At 45.1% G+C, this 10,000-nt stretch overlaps 3 non-coding genes across 3 annotated transcripts; 1 reads left to right on the top strand and 2 right to left on the bottom strand.

Moving 5' to 3' along the window:
* Positions 1–6,136: 6,136 nt before the first annotated feature.
* Trnad-guc lies at positions 6,137–6,208 on the bottom strand. The gene has a single exon. It is a non-coding gene; the product is annotated as a tRNA-Asp (tRNA).
* A 1,424-nt stretch (positions 6,209–7,632) lies between these two features.
* On the top strand, positions 7,633–7,704 carry Trnad-guc. Its single transcript has one exon. It is a non-coding gene; the product is annotated as a tRNA-Asp (tRNA).
* Positions 7,705–9,332: 1,628 nt separating this feature from the next.
* On the bottom strand, positions 9,333–9,403 carry Trnag-gcc. Its single transcript has one exon. It is a non-coding gene; the product is annotated as a tRNA-Gly (tRNA).
* Between the last annotated feature and the right edge of the window lie 597 nt (positions 9,404–10,000).

The raw sequence follows: 10,000 nt of genomic DNA, 5'->3' as shown, positions 1-10,000 counted from the left end.
ACAGCCAGGAGTTGTTTGCAACGAGCTCGTTGTCTTGTTCGAGGCATCTGACTAATTTTTGTCTTAGGCTTGTGTTCCTGGGAGCCTGGATGACCTTTGACAGAAATTGTGTTGCCGTTAGATCGATTCGTGAGTCCAGGGGGAGAAGGTTTGCCTCCATCAGGAGGTTGAGGACCTTCGTCCACCTCGGGGCACCCAGAATGATCCTGGCAGCTTCATTTTGGACTGTTTCTAATTTGTCTGTGTGCTTTTTCTTTGCAGCAATTAGAGCGACTGAGGCATAGTCCACAATGGGCCGGACAGCATGTACATAGAATGATCTTAGTACTTTGTGTCTGGCCCCTATGCGTCTCCCAGTCATTGCTCTCATGACAGACAGTCTTGCTTTGGTTCGGTCAACCAGGTACTGGACCTCCTTATGGAAGGAGAGGGTCCGGTCTATCCTTACCCCAAGGTATAGGTAGTCCTTGACCCATTCTAATTCCACTCCCTGGATTTTCAGTCTTGTGCCTCGAACTCTCTGTCTCAAAGCCATGGCTTTGGATTTGGCAGCAGAGATCTTTAGTCCCGTCCTACAACACTCCTCTGACACGAGGTCCAGACAACGCTGGGCTTTATTCTGGCTGCGTGGTCCAGTGGAGGTGATAGCGAGATCGTCTGCATACGAGATGATCTGGCACCCCACTGGGAGGTTTATGTTGAGGATGCAGGACATTAAAGTGTTGAATAGGGCTGGACTGAGAACCCCACCCTGTGGCGTTCCATTTTCGAGCGGCATGTGCTGCGATAGGTGACCCTGGAATTTGACATTGGCAGTCCTGTTCCTGAAGTAGTCACCTATCCAAGCCAAGAGCTTTCCTCTGATTCCCTTCTGGATCAGGCTTTCCTGAATGGCAAGCGGACTTGCCAGTTCAAAAGCCTTCTCCAGGTCAAGGAATACCACCACAGCTGGGCCCTTGCTGATTGTGCTTAAGAGCGTGGCTAAGCTGTGTGCTGTGCCCATGCCCCTTGTGAACCCGTGAAGGTGTTCGTGCGGGGGTCCCGTTTTCCATTGAAGCCGGTTTAGTACCATCCTCTCAGCCGTCTTGGCCAGGCAGCTGAGCAGAGAGATGGGGCGGTACTTCCCCGGCTCCTTTGGTTTTGGGACGGGAACTATGGTAGCCCTCTTCCAACTCTGGGGTAGAGTGGAAGTTTCCCAGGACTTGTTGATGAGTTGCAAGAGTGCACGCTCACCTGCTAGTCCTAGGTGGGAGATAATGGGGTACGAGATCCCATCAGAGCCCGGGGCTGTGTTGGAACTGGTTTTATAGGCTTTCCTTAGTTCCCTCAGAGAAAAGATAACGTCTGAGTTATCGGGTTCGGCTGCCCTTTCTCTGATCTGAGCGTGTCTGTCTGGCTGTAGACGCTCTTGTCTTGCCCTCAGCTCGGCTGGCAGACTGTTGCTGCTCGTTCTCGCAGAGAACTCGTGCGCCAGTCTGTTAGCCTCTGCTTGGGGGTCGTGATGGGTGCACCTCGGGGCTGAGCGGCTGGTAGCTCGCTTGACCCGTTGCCACAGCTCTGAAAGGGTGGTTTGGTGGTCGAAGGACTCACACCATTCCAGCCACTTTTCCTGCCTGACTCTGTTGGCAGTTTCCTTGGCATCCGTGACAGCTTCCCTTAGGAGGGATAGGTTGTCAGGGGATCTTTGCCTTCGGAATAGTTTTCGGCACATGTTCACCCTGTGGTTGACCTCCCTGATCTCGTCATTGAAGTACCAGGCGTCTTTGTGACTTCTGGACCCAGGCCGAGTTTTGGGTATGGTCTGTGAGGCTGCTTCATTAATGGCGTTTAGCAGGCTGGCTTCGAGCACTTCCACATTTTCGCTTTGTGGGGGATTGTTGCATCTCAGACAGAGGGCCAAGGCGTTTTGAAACGCCTGCCAGTTGGCCTTGTCTGTTTTCCATCTTGGATTTGGTCTTAGGATTTCGGCTGGGCCAGCATCCATGAGGGTAGTTATAGTGCCGTAATGGTCACTTGTGACGGTCTCATCGACCCACCAGCCAATCCTCCCCACCAGAGTCGCAGTGGCCAGGGTGAGGTCTAGGACCCCTCCTCTGACATGCGTTGGCTCTTGGGTGTTGAGGAGAGCGATCTCAGGGAATGTCTCTAGCACGTCAGCTATGTGATAGCCGGCCGCATCCGGTGCCCGGCAGGGAGCCAGGATGGGGTGGTGTGCATTGAAATCTCCCCCTATGATCACTCGGTCGTGTGCAGCAGAAGCACAGACCTGGCTGATGTCTAAGCTTTTACAGCGTGGCCGGCTGTACACATTGTACAGTTTGAGGGGCCCCCCGGCCAGGTGAACCTCGACGGCAAGGGATTCAACATCGTCTCCACAGTGCGATGCATCGGCTATTGCGGAGCAGGGGATTGTTGCTCTCACAAGGGTGATCAAGCCTCTCTTGCCAGGTGTTTGTGGCAGTGTGAAGGCATGGTACCCTGAGAAGCGAACAGTGTCCACTGTTAATGTCTCCTGGAGCATGACAATGTCAATGTTCCTTGATCGCACTACTGCTTGGAGAAAAGCGTTCTTTGCAGAGAAGCTATTGATGTTCCACTGTAGGATGCTTAGATGGTGTGTCATGATGTTACTCAGTGATAGTTACATCAGAGACATCGTCGGAGTCTGACAACTCCATTGCGAGGTCCTCGCTGGTTGAGGGCTCCTCGTCTGTTGTCAGGCTATCCTTGGGTCCACTGGGGGGTGGAGAGCCTTTGGTAGCTCTGACTTTGGTTGGTTCGGCTTTTCTCTCAGGCTTTTTCTTGGCTGGCCTTGCTGGCCTTGCCTGGGCAAGGTCAGCGTGATCTGGCTCTGGCTGCACAGATTCAGCCTGTTTTGGCTCTGCCTGTGAAGGCATGGCCTGGTTTGGAGTGGGGAGGGGAGTCTCGTCCTGGGGTGAGGGTGAGGCTGGTTTTTCTCTAGCCAGCTTTCTTCCCTTCAGGGCTGCGACAGTCTGGGTCATTGCCGTCATGGCGACCGAAACTGCCTTCTCGGCCTCCTCACTCGACCTCCCCAGGGCTGTTGCTACTGCTGTGACAACAGCAGTTAACAGGAGAGTCATATCGTCCTCGTCAAAGAGGAGATGATCATCTGTTGGGGAGGTTTTTGTGGTGCTCTTAGAAACTTTTTTCTTTAGTTTCTTTTTCTGCACCTTTGGCATTGTCGGAAACTCCTTTTTGTTGGAGACATCCGGTGTCGGCTGGGGGGCGGCTTCCTTCCTCTTAGGAGGTCGGGGGGCCTTTTCGCTTTTGTTCCTTCCCCAGACATGGGTGCCCGGTGGGGCAGGAACAAAGTCTGATCGGTTTTGAGCAACCTCTTGTCGCCTGAGGGCCGCCTTTTTCCTGACAGAGCAAGTCAGGCTCCAGGCATGATGCTTCTTGGCACAGTTGGGACATTTGGCTGTTGTGTCCCTCTTTTCCTCTTTGTATGCCTTGAGGCATACCTCTGTGTTGTGTGCCTTGCTACAGACACCACATTTAGGCTTGGCTGTACAGTTAGCCTTGTGGTGACCGTATTTCTGGCACTTGAAACACCGAAGTGGTTCTGGCACATACGTTCGAAGGTTGTAGGTGCCCCAGTTACCCAGATCAAGGGTAGTGGTTGGGGCACCTTTCATGGTCACCAGGACTTGCCTGGTTGGGGTCTTCCCCTTCGACATTCGGGAAGCCTGCACGACCTGTGGGTGTGAAGCGATCAGCTCCACATCGTACGAGACTGAGAAGCCAAGTAGCACCATCTTGGTTCTCTTTTCCTCGGGACTTAGTGGGGAAAGACTCACTTTTCTCCCATCAGTTAGCTCCTTCGTTTCCCGGAGGAAATTTAAGGTAGCTTGATCTTTGGGCATTATGATCATGCCCTGATCTCGGGCGACCCGGATCGACAACCGGATTTTCCGTTGCAACTCCAATGCCCTGACCAATTGGTAGGCATTGTCGAAGCCTTCGGGTTTAGCTGGCACTTTGAACTGGGTGAAGCGTTTAGGGGGTCCCGACTCTTCATCAGAGTCGGTATCCGGCCTCGGACGCTTCGGCCCGCCCTTTCGGCTTTCGGGCTTGTTTGAGGAGGCAGGAGCTGATGCGGCTGGTTCAGCCTGCTCTCCCCTCTCAGTCGGGGAGGCCGTCTGTGAACTCAGGGGCCTCCCTGGCTTAGCTGCTGGCCTGGAGAGGCCAGCTCGCGAGTCAAGATCTTTGACTATTCGGTGGACAGACCCATTGGCTTCGGTCTTGTCCACCTTAGCAGCAGGGGTGACAGTGTCATCCTGTGCTTGGGGCTTTCTTTTGCCACCGGAAGGCGCATATGCCTTCATGGTGACTACCGTGGTCTGGGCCTTGCGCGGTTCGTCAACATTTTTATCAGTCTGTGGGGGGTGTTTGATTGTTTTTTCCATGAATTGGTAAGTGCTTCATCCTCTCACGCCCCCACCCACCACGGAGTCCAACAAGGGGAAGCTGAGTGTCAGAACCAGTGTCTAACAGCAACAGGAGTGATGAGAGGATATACGCAGCCAATAGCCATTGTGACGGCACTCACGGACCATTGTGAGTGCCAATGGCGGCATGACTGCTTGACCCTAGCCTCCCGGGGGAGACCAGCCGATTGACCGTGACCGGGCCGGGATCAGGCCGCCTGTCTTGCTGGAATAGAGGACCAAAGAGGCGTGTTGCTAGCCGCAGGGCGTACTCGTTCACGGCATCGCTCAACCTCCAGGACTCCCGTCTCCACAGCGCACAAGGCTGCCACGCACGGCAATCGCGTGGGTAGGTGTAAACCCCTGGGGAGAGACCAGAGGGGATGCCCTTCCACCTACGAGACATCATTGTTTGGAGCCCTTTTGCTCAGCCCTCTGAGGCAGCCACCCAAAGGTTGCTTCACCGCAGTGAGGGAAGAGGAGTCTTGCACTTTTACCAGGCAGTTCCTTTCATCCCTCTGAAGCAACCACCCAAAGGTTGTTTCACCTCAGTGAGGAAGGAAAGGACCTGTGTCTTTTCAAAGTAGTTCCCCCTTCCCTCTAAAACAGCCACCCAAAGGCTGTTTCACCTCAGTGAGGGAAGGGAGGTTTTGCGTTCTTGTCAGGCACTTCCTTTCGTTCCCCTGAAGCAACCACCCAAAGGTTGTTTCACCTCAGTGAGGAAGGAAAGGACCTGTGTCTTTTCGAAGTAGTTCACCCTTCCCTCTAAAACAGCCACCCAAAGGCTGTTTCACCTCAGTGAGGGAAGGGAGGTTTTGCGTTCTTGCCAGGCAGTTCCTTACATTCCTCTGAAGCAACCACCCAAAGGTTGTTTCACCTCAGTGAGGAAGGAAAGGACCTGTGTCTTTTCAAAGTGTTTCCCCCTTCCCTCTGAAGCAGCCATCCAAAGGCTGTTTCACCTCAGTGAGGGAAGGGGGGTTTTGTCATTTTTGTCAGCTGGTTCCTTTCATCCCTCTGAAGCAACCATCCAAAGGTTGTTTCACCTCAGTGAGGGGGGGGGCGGTACTCGAAAACCATTCCGGACGTCTAGACGGGAGCGGTCGCCTGTGTGAGGGGCAGGGCCACAAACCGACCGAGAAGCGGGGCGGCACGGGGAATGGTTACCCCGGCGGCCCCCGGCCGGCTGCGTGGCGCGAGCCCGCGACCTTTGCCGTGCCCGGGCTGCTAGTGCTTAGCCACAAAGGAGTCAATTAGTAGACCTTGTGACCATACGTGATTTGAATTGGCGGGAAAAACGTGTTTTTTACTAGTGCTATGGATATCGATGGTGTTATTTTTATTATAAACATTATAATTATTATAATATTTTTTAATATTAGTAACAGCAAAATAAGATAATGTAAAATATTTCGTAAATCAAAGAAAAGGGTGAACGGGCGAGACGGGCAGTACTCCTAACTGGCTCATTGGTGACTTAGTACAAGTATAGCCATCTATGTGTATAAACAATCAAACAAGTACTAACAGTGGGCAAAGCACGTGTCTACCCGTCGTATCCGTCGGCAAGGGGATAATATATATATGTATATATATAGATAACAGTATAGCTAATAATCACTGTCCACGCATGTCGAGTAGTTGCTCCATGCCCCCTGTCCATCAACAATAGCGGTAGATTTCAAAAGATCCTCCCCGGCGGGGAATCGAACCCCGGTCTCCCGCGTGACAGGCGGGGATACTAACCACTATACTACCGAGGAATTGGATACCAGTGGAAATTAATTTTCGGAGAAGTCCGTATTTTAATTAGAGTACAGATTTCTGTGTTTATTGTCATTCACAGTTTACCTTTTACCATCGTCCAGGACAGGTTCTGATTTGTTTGTTTGTGTGTGTGTGTGTGTGTGTGTAACCTTAATTGATTTTTAGCATATAACTAGTTTTACCGTTCTTATTTAAGATAAATACTGATATCAGTAACAAAGACATTTGGTCAGGAGTGATAGGGCCTTTTTTTTTTTTTTCGATGAAAAAATATGACAATGAAAAAATATATATGAATCTCTTTATTCATCTATTTGTTTACTTCCATTAATTTATACTTTTTAACATAAACGATTAACATTTAAAAATATATATATATATATCGTTAGTATGATTATTGCTGTTACCATTGCTATCATCAGTTAGTATTTACCTTTACCATTACTGGCATTCTGAGAAAAGTGTTTTGATGTTAAAAACTCACTAATTATAATCATGAATATATATGTAATACACACAAAAGAAAGAGAAAGTTGGCAACTGACCCCAACAAATGGAGTAACCCGATTCACCAAATCTTTTCATTCTAATCAGCTGATACTCTACACTTATGTTTGTAAATGTTTTTAAAACTTACATGCTGTCTTACTGTTTTTTTTTTTTTTTTTTTTTTATTATTATTATTATTGAAATCCGCTCTATAACACTATTTTGTCAAAAGCGACGTCAAATCGGAGTGTCTCGAGGGACTTGCTAGCTATTTCCTCTTAAAATAGACTAAGGAGGGATGGGACGGCAATAATCGAGTAGAAAACTGTTACAAGTTACATATGATATATCTAATACTTTCACATATGAAGTGGCAATACCCCCACAACCTTGCCACTTAAGATAGTGGCATTTATATAACTTATGTAAATGCTCCCTTTACTTTACGACCGTCTGTTGCACGAAAGAGGGTGTTTTACTCTATTGCAGGCACCGACTTTTCTTCACCACAGCTCCAAGTTTTGTTAAGGATCGACAATGTCTGATTATGTGGTTAGAGATAAGGAATTGTAAATGTTAATGGCTCTTGATCAGATTGAACACTGAATCATTAAACAATGCTAATGAACGCATCCATAGTCTATATATATATGATATATGTGTACTGTATATATACATTATATATATATGTGTGTGTGTATGTATGTGTGTGTGTGTGTGTGTGCGTGCATGCATGTATGTGTGCGTGTGTGTTTGTGTGTGAGAGACCATATATCTGTATCCTCACTATAATGAGAGAAATGAGAATATTGTCCATTTAAAGTGATAGGAGGTAAACCTGACATATATGAAAATAGTTTACCAAGATACCTGCAAAACAATTGAAATGGGTACTGCCCGTCCGAAAATGATCAATTCCACACTATCCAATTCCTCGGTAGTATAGTGGTTAGTATCCCCGCCTGTCACGCGGGAGACCGGGGTTCGATTCCCCGCCGGGGAGGATCTTTTGTAAGTATTTTATCGTTTTATTTCTGTTTTATTTCCAAATGCGATACAGAGATAGCAATGTTTTAACAAAGGATATATGAATATACAATTATCGTATTCATTACTGTTATCTATAAACATGTGTATATTTGTATTAATGCACGCACAAAAAGTACACAAGTATGTATGTATATATGTGTGTGTGTGTGTGTGTGTGTGTGTGTGTGTGTGTGTGTGTGTGTGTGTGTGTGTGTGTGTGTGTGTGTGTGCAAATATATATACATACTCATGTGTGTGTAGTATACGTAAATGTATAAATACATGTGTATATATATATGTATAAATACACACGCACACACAAAGACATATGTATACACATATATACGTATAGAGGAACATACATACATATATATACGTGTATATATATTTACCCATATGTGTATGCATATATGTGTGTATGTCTATATGTATATATACATATATATATATGCATATAGATAGACGAATATGCGTATAGTGAGTGTGTGTACACATAAATATGTACATATATATATTTATTTGTATTTATTTATTTACACACACCCACGCACATGTGTGTGTGTGTGCATGTAAATAAATAAATATATATACATCTATTTAAATATATATATGCATCTATACATATAAACATGCACACACACACACACACACACACACGCATATAATATATATATATATATATATATATATATATATATATATATATATATATGAATACGTGTATATATATGAATACATATATTATATATATATGTGTGTATTCAAATATATATATATATATATATGTGTGTGTGTGTGTGTGTGTGTGTGTGTGTGTGTGTGTGCATGTGTGTGTGTGTGTTTATATACATATATATAAATATGTATTCATATGTATGATATATATATATATATTTATTAATTTGTATGATATATATATACGTATTTATATATGTGTGTGTGTGCACATTATACATAGGTATATCAATATATGTACATATGTATACATACATAGACATATACATAGAAATACATGATTATACATAATTATATTATACATATGAATACATATATATGTGTATATGCACACATATAAATATATACATGTATATACCTATATATATGCATATATATACACATATAGATATATATATACATATAGATATATATATACATATATATATGCATATATACATATATACACATTTATATACACATACAAACGTGTGTGTATGTGTGTATATATGTTTATGAATATATACACACACACATGTGTGTTTGTGTATATATAGATATATGTATACATACATATACAGATGTGTAGACATATATACATATATATAGATATATGTATATATAGATATATATGTATACATATATTATTTGTTTATAAACCTTTAGAGTATAAGACTATTCCTGGCCTCTCGATCAGAAACCAAAAGATTGGTAGAAAACATTCAGGTGTTAAACCCATGCTCGATTCCCACTCTGATGAAATCTTATTGGACTTTCAATAACCCATACTAATAGTATTGGACTTCCAATAACCCATACTAACTAGGAAATCTTAAAACTCCAAATTTGAACACGAAATAATCTGTTTGAAAAAAAAAAAAAAAAATGTGCATCGGCCGGGAATCGAACCCGGGCCTCCCGCGTGGCAGGCGAGAATTCTACCACTGAACCACCGATGCTTCCCTATCAGGAGTGGAGTATGAACGTCCAACATCGATTTATTTTCGAATGATTAAGACATTCTAACCTTGCATCGTTTAAAACATAGATGCCTGGAAAAAATAGTTATGATCAAGAGAAGTTTTGAAGAGCAGCAAAGATCCGTTATGGTATCTCTAAAAGTATTACATATAATGACACTAAAAAGGATATTGATGATTAGCGGGATTCATAAAGTTTCCATAGAACTAAAAAAAAAAAAAAAATGATAAAAATAAATAAATGACAGGTACTCCTTTCTCCATGTTTCACTCTCTTCCGTCTAATCTGTCTCCTGCTTTATCCCTTTCCCTCTACCTTTCCTTTGCCCAGACTGTCACTCCCTCTCACTCCCAAATCTTCCTTAATTCCATTCATCTCCCTCTTTACTCCCTACATCTGCCCCCTGCCACGCCCCCCTCTTCCTCCTTAAACTCCCCCCTCCCCCTTATTTCTCTGAGCCCCCTCTCCCTTTCCACTTACCCATCACTCATTAATCTTGAAGTTCCCTCCGTTTCCCCTTCCCTTCCTACCTTCTTTCTTAACTTCCCCCCTCGGATTGTCCTTGTAAATACTGA

This window comes from Penaeus chinensis, chromosome 38 (genome assembly GCF_019202785.1).
Source record: "Penaeus chinensis breed Huanghai No. 1 chromosome 38, ASM1920278v2, whole genome shotgun sequence".
Taxonomy (NCBI): Eukaryota; Metazoa; Arthropoda; class Malacostraca; order Decapoda; family Penaeidae; genus Penaeus; species Penaeus chinensis.
The sequence above is the reverse complement of the archived record's forward strand: the minus strand, read 5'-3'. Positions and strand labels throughout refer to the sequence as shown.